Here is a 13,941-nt window from a genome sequence, read left to right on the forward strand (position 1 = left end):
AGGTGCCTTACAGCACAGGTGTGGCTGCACGCTCCCTAAAGCACGCACCAGAAACGAAGTTCAGGTTTTTATAACACGGTAGGTCCATGTTTGCTAAAAGGCTTCCAAGATCTATTAAGTTAAAAATGCTATAATACCACATAAAATGAATTTTTAGGAACAGTGACGGTATAGATACTTAAATGTGTTTTTCAAATTCCTGAAAGGATAAACCACAAATCATTTACAATGGTTTCCTCCAGGAAAAAGAGTGGGATTCAGGATGGGGTAAAGAACATTTTTCAGTCTAAGTATTTTTACACTTAAAATGTAAATATTCAGAAAAAATCGACTTTGCTTGAGAGTTAAATCCCAGTCCTGTTTCTGGGTGGTTACCACGGTCTAACCAGTTTCCGAGCACTGATAAGGATTTCTCTAAGAGGCCCTGCTGACCCTGCAGGATGCAGCCTCGGCGGGTCAAAGTCCGAGCACTTTGCTGGCCCCTCGTGACAACCCTTGGAGGGCAGGACAGCCCCCAGGGGCCGAGCGGAGCGACAGGACGTCGCAACTCCGTCCCTCTGCTTCTCCACGCGCTGCAGCCTGTCCGTCCAGCCCCCCGGCTTCGAAGGCAGCAGGGGGGCCTGAGCCCAGCACTCGAGACCGGGAGCCCTCCTCTCTCCCGGGGCACACAAGCCACGTACATGCAGCCTGGACCCCAGGATCCGGGGCCAGCCAGCCACACCGAGGTCTACACAGCAGGTCCCAGGGCGCTCCCCTTTGCCACGGAGCCCTAGGTCCCCAAGGTGGGTCACTGGGTTACAGGCTCTCAGGCTCCCCACACTCCGGAACCCACGACTCCTGGATCCCAGCAGTTCTGACCACCAGAGACCAAACTGCCACACGGCCAGTACCGCTTCCTCAGCATGTCGGCTGAGCTGCACTGGCCTTGGGACCAGCGGCCACCCTGGGTGCAGAGCAGGCTCAGCTCGCACACCCCCCGAGGGGCCTGGCCCCACGCCTGGGTTACTTTGGGATCGGTTCTGCAGAAGCAGTGGGCAAACCACCAGGGAGGGGCAAACCACCAGGGAGGGGCACCCCAGCCGGCCGCTGCCCCAGCCCCTGCTCCATCCTGCTGCCCGGCCCAGCCTCCAGGCCAGGGGACAAGGGTTTGCCAGCCAGGCTGAGACAACGTGAAACAAGCACATCGGGGAGTGACCAGTGCCTAATAAAGACCAGGGCAAGGGCAAAATCACTCAGCTAAACTGCAATACAAGTCAAGCAGGAGAGAGGATCCAGTCTGCCATTTGTCAGAGAGGGCCTCCAGGCAGCGGGACCCGTCTCCTTCCCTGGGAGACCCCTGATGCGTTTCCAGGGATCGGCCCATGGAGGCACCTCTGACTCCGTGGCATAACCAGCCCACCCCGCCCCTGCGAGCCCTGGAGGGAGCCAGCACCAACTCCCCCACGCCCCAGTGCCTCGAGGGCTCCACTGAGGGCTGCTAAAGCTCATCAGGCACCTCCTGGGCCGGGTCACACGCCCTGGAAAATCCCATTAGAGCTCTGGACGATAATTTAGGGTCTCCCGGAACACGCACTCAGAAGCAGGGTGGGGTCTCTGGGAGCCTCTGAGCGAGCCCCCTCTGCCCCAGCACGGCCGTCTCTCTGCCAGCTGGCCACTGGCACACACCACAGGCAGGCAGGCCCTCCCTCGGTCACGCTGGGCCTCCAGCACCGAGCAGGCACCCATGGGTCTGCGTCCACGAATGCTCGCACCACGCAGAGGAGATCAGATAAACTGAAAATGCCGCTGCTCATGAGCTCCCCGTGGGCTGGCCGCAGAGGCGCACGCTCCCATGGGACGTTTTTAGAGTACACTTTCTGCCAAAGCGTAACCGAAACAGAAAGGTGCAGGATCACAGCCAGAGGGTGAGGTGGGTCTCACGGAGTGAACTCACTCTGGGACCAGCCCCCGGGTCGAGGAACGGACGTGACCAGCCCCCCATGGCTCGGAGCAGTGCCGCTCTGTCAGGCATGTCGGGGCACGCAGCCGGGAGTGGGGCTGCTGGTCACTGCCGTGGTGTGTGTGACTCAAGGGACATGGCCAGAGAGTTTCCAAAGGGACCACAGCCAGGCCCAGCCCACCACAGGGCATGGATGTCCCCACCGCTCCGCAGCCTTGTCACCTCTTGGTACTGTCAGTCTTTACATTTTAACCACTCCAGGGGGTGTGGAGGGATGCTACATTTTAAAATTTTCACTTATCTGAGAGCTAGTTAAGTTGTGGACCTTTTCAGGTGTTTATTGGACATTTGGACATCTCTAAGCCAACTCTGCAGGTGAACTCACTGCCCTTCCCCTACGTGGGACGTGACTCCCAGGGCTGTGAATCCCCCTGGCAACGTGGGACATGACTCCCGGGGAGGAGCCTGGACCTGGCATTGAGGGATTGAGAAAATCTTCTTGACCAAAAGGGGGAAAAGAAATGAAACAAAATAAAGTTTCAGTGGCTGAGAGATTTCAAATGGAGTCAAGAGGTCATTCTGGAGGTATTCTCATGCATTATATAGATAGCCCTTTTTAGTTTTTAGTGTATTAGAATAGCTAGAAGTAAACACCTGAAACTGTTGAACTGCAACCCATGAGCCTTGATTCTTGAAGATGATCATATAACTATGTAGCCTCACGGTATGACTGTGTAATTGTGAAAATCTTGTGGCTCACACTCCCTTTATATAGTGTATGGGCAGATGAGTAATAAAACAAAGACAAAAAATATATAAATAATAATAAGGGGGTTAAGGGGTATGGGATGTTTTGAGAGTTCTTTTATTTTTATTTTTTCTTTATTTCAGTGATGAAAATGCTCTAAAATTGGCTGTGGCAATGAATGCACAACTATATATGATGACACTATGAGCCACTGATTGTATACTTCGGATGGACTATATGGTGTGTGAACATATCCCAGTAAAAATGCACTAAATAAAAGAGGTGCCAGTTGGAGTCAGAGACAAAAGCCCTCTTTAGTTTCACCGCCAGCGGAGGGGGCACGCAGCCCAGTCACCCGGCTGCTTCTGCCACCTCTCCTGCCTCTGGAAAGGGAGGAGTTAGACACGTGCACCTGAAAGTCGTCCGTTTTGTGAACGCTGGGCTGGCCTCGCCTGATGCTGGTTATAAACTGCTCGGTGGCTGTCCCCGGTTCTAAATGGCACCAGGTTTCCGAACCGGCCTCCCTCTTTCCATTCCCGTTCCCAGCCCTCGGCTATTACAGAACCCTGAAGCCCCCATCCCTGGGGAGGAGAAGGAGCAAACTGTCCACCTTCAACCTCCAAACAGTCACCCTCTGCCTGATGATCAGTGATCCCAGCCACGGTCTCCCCGGAAACGAACGTCACCAGCACCCCGGCTCTGTGCAGAGCCTCATTACATGCCCAGCCCTGGAGAGTGCCCAGCGGCAGTGCCCGCGCTCAGCCCAACCGTGCCCCAACAAGGGTGGAAGGTAGACGGAAAGGAACACCCGGGGACGAACGTTAGAATAAAACAGATTTTCTTTTTCTTTTGACCGTCAAAACCATAAGCAGAGTATGAAATCAATAATGAGCCAAAAAGCAAATAAACAGTTGTTGATTCAGAATGCTTGGCGACAAGGTGCTCAGAGCACTAGTTAGCTGAGAGCTGTGTGGGTATCGCATTTATATCAACAACTACAGAATAAGCAGACATAACAAGATCCGTCACTCTAAGAGCATACTAAACTAAGTCACTCATTTGAACGTGAAGGTGCTCCAATGCTCAGTTCGTATATTGAAGCAGCATCATTTTAAACAAGTCCTGACCAAGGGAGCAGTTTGCTATCCCGGACTGTGCTGTCATTATTCCACAGGATTAAGCTCCAACACCCACTGAGCACCGGGAGCGGCGAGTTAAGCCGTAAACCCCACACCTAAGAGACGGGAATTGCTCTCCGCAGACACACGTGAAAAGGCAGGTGTCTGCCAGATTCCAGCAAGAAAGTGCAGAAGGACATCTGACCAAGGTGCAGGGACGTAAGGGAACCTGGGGCTTAAACCACCGTCTCAGCAGATCCCAAGAACGCATGTGGGAGCTGAAGTGGTGGTCGGCACGGACTCTAAATTGAGCGGGTTGGAGCCCCCAGTGTTGGTTCAGGGGCGCCTGAGGACAGGAGGGGGACCCCAGCTGCCGGACGGCACCCTGGGGAGAGGGTCTTCCCTCTGACCCATCCCACTCCAGCACCCTGCAAACCTCCTGGGGGGGAGTTTCCCATGGGACCAGCAGACCAATGAGCAGCAGTGGGCTCTCGCTTGGTGCCGACAACCCCCGGGGAAGCCCGGGCCGGGATCCACGGAGAGAGACCCCCCAGGCTGGCCCAGCAGACCCCACCGCCCGGCAGCCACTTCCAGAGAGGCCCCTGCCGCGACCCGTCCGTCGCAGGGAGAGGGGGGAAGGGGGAGGCAGCGTCTGACCTCATCACTCGGGTTTTGGACAAATGGGAAACTGACCATCATAAATATCCTTCTGACCTTAAGAAAACTTCAAAATATATTCCTCCTTTTAAAAAATTACTCAACAACCTATGAAGGGCTGGCTGTCCCCAGGCACGGGAGCCCCCACCGCTCTCCCGCTGACAAGAGCCCGGGCGCAGGTGGCTGAGGGGAGAGCCGGCCCAGGCCGCGCCCGAAACATCACCCAGCAGACCCGGGCGCGCCCGGCGGACAGTGCCGCAGCCCGGGCTCGTGACTTACCAAGGTCAGCAGAGCTCGGGGACAGGGTCTCACAGGTTCCCACAGGAGAGTCCTGGAAGCAAAAGGCACAATCGTAAATGCACTGAGGCAGGGTTGGAAAAATACACGTGTGATTAAGAGCAAAAAGACCCCGCGTCAGGGAAACTGACTTAATCATTAACTGAACATCCCACTAACGCGGCAAACAGAGGACACGGCCCGCCCGCCGGGGCCTTTCGAGGCCACCGCTTCTCCTTGCCAGAGGTCACAGCCCAGCAAGGGGCCTGGAAAGCCGTTTCCTTCTCTCCCGGCGCCTCTGGGGCCACGGGCAGGGGCCCCCGCACCCCCGGACCAGCAAGGGCCGCCCATTGACACAGCGGGCACCCCGGCCTCGGCTGCACGCACCCTCCCCACAGCCCCCCAACCCCAGTGCTGGGCCCCTCCCGTCGCAGCCCCGCCCAGCCTCCCGCACCCTCAGCCCCTGATCAGGACCCGAGGGCCCAGGCCTGTGGGGGTTTTGCTCCTTGTTTGGTCCCCGCCGGGGAAGGAGAGACCTGCGACTTAGAGAAGCGCGCAGAAGGCTCGGAAGTGCTCCGGTAAAAGCCCGGCGGGCGCACCTGCTCACCAGATCCACCTTTGGGCACCCTTTATCTCTACAACCTGTGTCCTCAGCCAGGTAAACCTGTCACCTGCACACAAGTTCACCTGCTCTACCAACCCTGAGCACCTAGAATGTTCCAGACACACAGTTAACACAAAGGCTCTTCAGACTCGGGGTCTCCAGGCCGCACGAGCTGCCCCAGGGCCTGAGCCCGAACCCCAGGTTCTGTTGGAGCACAGCGTTTGGGGTTGGGGGTGAGGACCTGCCCACGGGAAGATGAAGACAGGGTGGGGGTGGGACGGGGCCCCGGGCAGCCGGGAAGGGCGTCTGGGCACAGGACGGGGCACAGGGCGGGCTCGGGGCTGGTGGGCCACCACGGGAGCGGGGTGGTGAGTCTGCGGAAATACAAACACAAGAACAGCTTCCGGAGGACAGTGATTGAGCACTGCACTGACACAACTCCAGGACGTTTCCAGTCACTTTCCCTCCCTCATGATCATCCTTAGCTCGGTTTCCAGGCTCGGACACAGGCCCAAGTAAAGAGGGCTCCGAGTCCACCTCAGAAAGGTCAGTGCTTCCAAAAACACACCTCACCAAGGACAAGCATTTCCATTTCTCCCACACCCCCACCAAGAGGACAAGAGGGAACCTCACAGCTTTAAAGTCAGCTTCCCCGAGGTGGGATTTACACTCAATATAACTCGGTTTACCAATTTTAACTGGATGACTCGATGGGTTTTGACACTTAGGATCACCATGTGATTAATCTCGGACATTTGTAGCCCTCTGCAGCCAGCCCTCTCCCCCACGCCCATGCCAACAACCCCTGGCCTGCCTTTTATTACTTTAGATTTTCTTTAATTTCACACACATGGAATGGTGCGGTATGTGGACTTTTCGTGTACTACGTGGTCATGCTTTTGAGATTCGCCCTGTGGCTGCGTGTATGAGTGGTTCACGCCTTTGGAATGCTGAGTAGCATCCCGTGTATGGATATTACACAGCTCGTTTATCCACAACCAGCAGGTGGACATGTAGGGGTTTTCCCGGGTTTGCGCTACAATGAACATTTGAGTACAGATCCCAGTGTGGATACGTCTTCCTTCCTCTTAGATGAACACCGAGGACTGGGACTGCTGGGTGGGAGACTGAATTATGACCCCAGTGTAGACGTGCTCTCAGGCTTAACCCACATGCATGGGGTGTGACGCCAGTAAAGGGACTCCTCGAAGACATTACTTTAAATCGAAGTGTGGCCCACCGAGCGGGGCAGGGCCTTTCTCTGGATCGCTGCAGGCCTAAAAGGAGGACAACGCTGGAAGCTGGAGCCGGAGAAAGTCCGCGGGAACCCGGAAGAGAGGAGAGGACTGGCCGGCAAGTCGAGGCAGAGGGCCAGCCCAGGCAGCCCAAGGACGCACCAGCAGCCCCAGCCGCTGCCCACCCTGGGAAAGCCAGCCTTCTGGCCTCCGAAGCCCCGAGACAACAAATGCCCACTGCCCAAGCCAGCCCCCCTGTGGCGTGTATCGAGCAGCCCTGGGCCACATGGAAGTGTGTTGGCCGGAGAGGCTCGCCAACACTGGGATCCACACCGGAGACGAATGAGAATTCCGGGTGCTCACATGGGGCCAGCCCTGGGTGGGGTCCCTCGGGCCACCCTGGTGGCTCTGAAAGGGCAGCTCACTGAGGTTTCAATTTGCACTTCCCTGATGACCGGGAATGACCAGAGTCTCTTCTCTGAGTATCAGCCATGTGCACGTCCCTTGAAAAAGTGTCTGCTCAAGTCTGCAGCCCACCCTTTATTGGGTTGTTTCCTTCCTGAGTTATAAAAGACCTTTAGATATCCTGGATACAAATTCCTTCTCAGATACAAGTTTTCCAAATTTTTTCCCCATCTGTGGCTAGTCTTTTCATTTTCTTACCAGTTTTTTTTTAAATTTTTATGAAGTCAACTATTTTCTTTTTTATGTTTTAGTGTCATCTTTTAAGAAAATTCTTTAACACAAGGTCACTTGGATTTTCTTGTATATTTTCTTCTATAACTCCACAGCTTTAGCTCTCACATTTAGGTGTAGGATCCATTCGGAGGAAACCTTGGAATATGGCGTGAAGCAGGGCTCGGGCTCACTGTTTTTGCTTATGAGTGTCCAACCATCCTGGAGCCATTTGTTGAAAATACTGTCATTTCCCCCATTGAATTACCTCGGAACTTCTGTTGGAAATCAACTAACCATAAATACGCAGGTTTATGTCCAGAATCTATTCTGTTCCATTGATCTACACGTACACTTTCTTGCCAATCCACAATTCTAAGTTGTTTTAGTAACAGAGAAAGTTTTGAACGTAGGTATTCTTTTGTCGTTTTCAAAATTATTCTAGCTACTCTAGGTCCTTTGATCTTCTGTATAAATTTTAGATTAAGCTTGTAAATTTCCACATAAAAGGCTTGCTAGCAACAATCAGATGCAGCCCACCTCCCCATGCTGTCGACGCCCCCTTTCAATTGGAAGAAATTAGGGTGCTCACTGCCTAGACACCCCTGAAGATGGAGAAAGAGATTAAGAGAGGAAGGGGTGGCAGCAAACAAGATAAGATTTAACGAAGGTCTGTGACTACTGTAATGCTATATAAATATATATGTATTTTTAGATGCTGGGGTGTTGGGATAGCTGGAAGGAGGTAAACGACATGGTGGAGCTGTAGCCTATAGCATCCTTTGAAATTTGCTTTGTAGGTACTTGTTGAATTGTGCTTTGAAAGTCTTCAACTTTCTGTACATACCTTATACTGCATCACGGGGAAAGAACTGAGACTGCAGAACTGTAACCTATAACAGTGTTTGAAATTACCTATATAACTGCTTGCTGAGCTGTACATCGAAAGTTAACACCTTTTAGTGTGTACGATTTATTTTATGACAATGGAAGTAGCTGAAGTTGTGGAGCTGCAACCCATGACATTCTCTGAAATGTGCTCTCTACTTGTTAAATTGCACTTTGAAAGCTATCACTGTTATGTATATATGTTAAATAAAAAATGTATTAAAAAAGGCTTGCTAGGATTTTATTGTGATTTTATTGTGATCGCACTGAACCTATATATCAACCGTGGGAGAAAGGACATTTCAATAACATTGAGTCTCCTGATCCATTAACATAGTATATCTGCCCATTTATTTAGGGCTTTAATTTCTCTTGGCACTTTTTTGTTTTTATTTTTCTCTAAGAATTTCATATTTTTGATGCAATTGTAAATGGCATTTTATTGGAGTTTCTAATTGTTCATTGCTACCATAGAAAAGCAAAATTCATTTTGCCGTATTGACTTTGTATACAGTGAATTCACTAAACAACCTAATAAGTCTAATAGGTTTTTTTGGTAGGTTCCTTAGGATTTTCCACATAGACCATCATGCCACCTGCTAACAGTTAACTTCTTCCTTTCCTATTGGTAAGTCTTCTAGTTCTTTTTCTTGTCTTATTTCACTGGCTAGAACCTCCACCACGATGTTGAATAAGAGTGATAAGAGCAAATATCCTTGCTTTGTTCCCAACCTTAGAAGGAAAGACTTCAGTCTTGCACCATTAAATGTGATGTTAGCTGTAGGCTTTTCATAGATGTCCCGTATGGGTGATGAAAGTACCTCTATTCCAGTTTGCAGAGAAAATCTCAGAATTTTTATCATGAATGAGTTTTAAATTTTGTCAAATGCTTTTTTTCCATCTATTGGGATGAGCATGTGTTTTTCTCTGAATTGTATTAAATGATTTCTGAATGTTAAGCCAACCTTGCATTCCTGAAATAAACTTAACTTGATGATGCAGTATCCTTTTTATATTTTGCCAAGTGTAATTTACCAAAATTTGTAATTTTTTTTTTTTTACAAAAGTTTGTGATTTTTATGTCTATGTTCATGGGGGTGTTGGTCTGAGGTCTTGTCTGGTTTTGGTATCAAGTTAATGCATCACAAAACAAGTTGGGGAGTTTTCTCTCCTCTTCTAATTCTTGGAGAACTTTGTTTAGAATTCATATTATCTCTTCCTTAAAAGTTTGACAGAATTCATCAACAAAGTCATCCGGGCCAACAGTTTTCCTTGTTGGAAGGTTTTTACATAGACATCCAATTTCTTTGATAGATAGAGAGTCATTCAGGTTATCTATTTTGAGTTGAGTGAGTTTTGGTAGTTTGCACTTTTCCAGGAATTTGTCTACTTCATCTACTTGTCTAATCTGCTGACAAAGTTTTTCATGATATGTCTTTATTATCCTTTTAATGTCTGTAGGATGTGTAGATTCCTCCTCTTTTATTTCTGCTTTTGGAATTTTTTCTTCCCCTTTTTCTGATCAGTCTAATTGGAGGTTAATCAATTTTAAAGTTCTTTTCAAAAACCAACTTTGGTTTCATTGAATTTTCTTTTCCTTTTTTCTATTTCATTAATTTCTGCTCTTATTTCTTTTCTTTGTGTAATTTTTGTTAAGATTGAAGCTTAGGTCATTGGTTTGAGAACTTTTTTGTGTTCTAATCTAATCATTGAATGCTATACATTTCCCTCTAAGCACTATTTACCTGAATTCTACAAATTTTGATATGTTCGTTTTAACTTTCACTCAGTTCAAAATGTTTCCTGATTAACCCTGTGATTTCCTCTTTATATAAAAGTGTGTTTATTTTGTTTCCAAATATACTTGGGGTTTTTCCAGATTATCTTTCTGTTATTGATGTCTAGTTTAATTCCATGTTGATCAGAGAAAATACTTGGTATGATTTCAGTTTTTCACATTTACTGAGATTTGTTTTATGGCCCAGAATGTGGTCTATCTTGCTCAAGGTTCAATGTTCACTTGCAAAGAATATGTATTCTGCTGTTGAGTGGCACGTTCTTTATATACCAATTAGGTCACACTGGTTAATGGCATTGTTCAAGTCTACCGTGTCTTTATTGATTTTCCATCTACTCTTTCTATCGATTATTGAGAGAGGAGTGTTGAAACATCCAGCTATGTTCTCTTGAAGAATTGGCCCCTTTCATCACTGTGAAATACCACTTTTATGCTCGGAAATATTTCTTTTTCTGAAATCTAATTAACGCATCCACCCCAGTTCCCTTTTGATTCATGATTGCATGTTCTATCTTTTTCCAACTTTTTACTTTTATCCTATTTGTGTCTTTATATTTAATATGGATTTCATGTAGACAGCATTTTTGTCTCATCTTTTTTGTCTGATCTGATCATCTCTGCCTTTTATTTGTAGTGTTTAGGCCACTTACACTTGATATGATTAACAATATGGTTAGGTTTAAATGGACTCTCTTTTTAATAATTCCGTATTATCTCCACTATTGGTTTACTGCTGTACCTCTTGGTTTTGTTTTTGTAATTATTGCTCTAGAGTTTAAAATATACATATTTATTGCTGTCTACCTTCATATAATGTTATAACACCTCACATATAATTTAAGAACTTTACAACAGTACATGTTGCTGCTCACAAACTTTGTGCCAGGTTGCTGTCCTATCTTTTATTTCTGTATATATCATAAACTCCACAACACATTATTATTGTTTTTGCTTTACACAGTCCATTATCTTTTAAAGGTTTGAGTTTTGTTTTTGTTTTTGTTTTTGTTTAAATGGGGAGGGAGGAGTCTATATTTACCTGCATTTCTACTATTCTTTATTCCTTTGTGTGGATCCAAATTGCCACCTGGTATCATTTTCCTTCTCCTTGAGGGACTTCCTCTGTACTTCTGGTAGTGCAGGTCTACCAGTGATGAAGTCCTTCTGCTTTTGAATGTCTGAAAAAGACTTCACTTTTGCCAATATTTTTGAAAGATTCCTTTGTTGGGTATAGAATTCTACGCTGACAGGTGGTTGTTGTTGTTGTTTTCAGTATTTTAAAGCTGTCTTTCAGCTTGCATGCTTTCTGGTGAGAAATCTGTTTTAGCTGTTATTCTTTGTTCCTCTGCACATAATAGGTTTTTGCCTCTAGCTCCTGTTAAGATTTTCTGCTTCTAAGATTTCCAGCAATTTGATTATCATGTGCATTGGTGTGATTTTCTTCATATTTCTTCTGCCTAGCATTCCTTGGGCTACTTGAATATTGGTTTTCATCAAATTTGGAAAAATTTTGGTCATCAATTCTTGAAACATCCCCCCATACACACCCCTTTACTGGAATTCCAATTAAGTCTGTTATTCCACTTGATATGGTCCCACAGGTCACCGATGCTCTGTTCTTTTTCTTTCCATCTTTTTTTTCTGTTTTATTTTAGAAACTTTCAATTGCTACATGTTCAAGTATACTCACCTCTTCTTCCACAAAGTCTAATCTGCAACTAATCCCATCCAGTGTGTTTTCATCTCTAGAAGTTAGATTTAGGGCTTTTTCATATCTTCCATTTTTCTCTTCATCCTGTTCATATTTTCTCTACAATATTGAACACATGGGGCATATTTACAGCTGTCAGTTATCCTTGTCTGATAATTCTGTCATCTGGATCACTGTGGATCGATATGGATCTAATTGATTTTTCTCTTCTTCTGGGTTATATTTTCCCACTTATTTGCACAGCAAATAATTTTGATTGGCTATTGGACACTGAATTTTACATTGTTGGATGGTGACTTTTGTTGTATTCCTTTACCTATTGTTGAGCTTTTTCTGAGGTGCAGTTCGCTTACTTCAAATGAATTTTCTCTTTTTAAGTTTTTTATTATATATCTACAAGCTTTGTTCGGATGAGTCCAGAGCAGGCTTGCGCCTGAGGATAGTCTGACCCCATTGCTAAGGTGATGGCTTTCCGAGGCCTCTACCCACCTAGCTGGTGAGGACACAAACTTTATGCCACTCTGCTGAGCCCCGGGCATTGCTCTGCCTGCACTCCCCAGGGGCTGTGTCTCTGACCTTGGCAGGGTCGTGGGCACGCGCAGATCAGTCCTCCGCCAAACACCAGCGGGAGCCCTCTCAAGCTCTCTGTGCAGCTTCCTCCTCTCCAGTACTTTCCTCCACCAATTCTAGCCTTCTTGAAACCTCCAGCTCTGTCTCCCAACTCAGCAAGACCATGAGGCCTTGGGTTCCCTCTCCCAGCGCTTTGTCTGTTTTCTGGTTGTTTAAGATAAGATGTTAAATCTGGTCCCTGCTGCTATGTCATGACTAGAAGCAGACATTGGAACCCTGTATTTGTTATTCAATTTTTCACTGACCCAGAGTGGGAATGGATGTGATGGAGACTTCACATCTGAAATGCACTGACGTGGAATCTGGAGGACCTCTGCCAGGAGAGACGTGACCCGCTGAACAGCAAATCCAGAGCCACCTCTTGGAAAGAACAAAGACAATTACCTTTTCCTTTCTGCTCTCAGATCCCTTACTCCCAGTGGAAGCCTCTCATAAGAGTACATTTGCTGCCTTGGGAGGGAACGTCTGGACTATTTTCCAGCTCCTAGAGCGACGAGCTGCAGGCAATTAGCTGACGGGCAGGACGGGGCCCAGCCTGCTACACCCGGTGTGGACGGCACCGTGGAGACATGGATGGCCCTCCTTTCCCAATGAATTATCCCTTCCCAACTTCTCCGGCTGGGTCAGAAGCATCCCAACATTCAGTCACGAAGAGCTCAAACTTCAAGTTACCAGTCCTGCCGACCCCTCTCGACTCCCAACCCGACCCAGGGCTGCGGCAGAGGAAGCTGCATGGAAGTGGTGATGCCCAAGAGGTTCTAAAAACAGCCGGGAATTCTCCAGCCGCGGGAGGCAGATGCAGGGGGATGGGTATTCCAGGCAGGCACAGGGTGGGCGAAGGGGCCAGGGCGTGGAACAGCAGGGGCTCTCCAGAGCCGTCGCTGCGCTGCTGCCTGCTGCAAGAGGTGGGCACGGCGCCAGAGGCTGGTCAGCCGGGGCCTTCCATGGACCTGATTTGCAGGTGGCCAGGGGGGCTGTGGACCTGCCACCAGGAGACACCCTCAGTGCGGGGACCAGTCCTGGGCCCCACACGCTCGCATGTGCTCGCTGCAGCTCTGACCCTCCTGGGGGGCCTCCCCACCCCTCGCTCCCACTAGCTTCTCCCCAAGGCCAGCACGTCCCCATCAGGCCCTGGGAAGATCCCACATTGTTAAAAGAAGAAAGAGGAAAAAAAACCCCAGAAGATGGCAGCCAGGAGGTCTCCCTTTTCCGGCCCTGAAGAAAGGGCCCCTCCTCCAGGAAGCCCACCCTGCGTCCTCCAGGACTCTGCTCTTGGCTCCCACCACCTTCCCGCTGCTCCACCCCAGGGTGAGCCGCCAGCGCACAGCACACTCTGCACCCCCACCTTGCAGAAATAAACGCTCTTGGTGACCCCACATTCCCTCCAGAAACTCCCCATTCTCCAAATGGCTGCCTTTCGCAGTCCACTCCCGAGCCGCCTCCTTACCTGCCTCTCATCTCACTGAAGAGAGCACCAGCCGGCAGTTTGCCAGATCCAGGGGACGCTTTTCTGCCCCACCCTCCCCCTGGACAAGCCCGGCACCCTAATGACCACACTCCGCAGAGGGAAACTGAGCCGGCACTTGCATCTCAGCCAGGACCAGCCCTCGGTGCCAGGCTGGGGTCTGTCTGCTTGTCACCCCGCATTGCAGCCTGACACTT

At 48.8% G+C, this 13,941-nt stretch overlaps 1 protein-coding gene across 4 annotated transcripts in view; it reads right to left on the reverse strand.

Annotated features, from left to right (window-relative positions):
- AGPAT3 (1-acylglycerol-3-phosphate O-acyltransferase 3) overlaps positions 1 to 13,941 on the reverse strand; it is a 126,064-nt gene that overhangs the window by 81,170 nt on the left and 30,953 nt on the right. For 3 of the 4 annotated variants that reach the window (XM_037830784.1, XM_037830775.1, XM_037830801.1), the window contains one exon: positions 4,742 to 4,793. The gene's annotated coding sequence lies outside the window, so the exon portion shown is untranslated. Of the gene's footprint in view, positions 1 to 4,741; positions 4,794 to 5,345; positions 5,368 to 13,941 lie in introns of those variants that run through there. The other variant, XM_037830785.1, reaches the window with a different exon arrangement.

Source organism: Choloepus didactylus, chromosome 1 (genome assembly GCF_015220235.1).
Source record: "Choloepus didactylus isolate mChoDid1 chromosome 1, mChoDid1.pri, whole genome shotgun sequence".
NCBI lineage: Eukaryota > Metazoa > Chordata > Mammalia > Pilosa > Megalonychidae > Choloepus > Choloepus didactylus.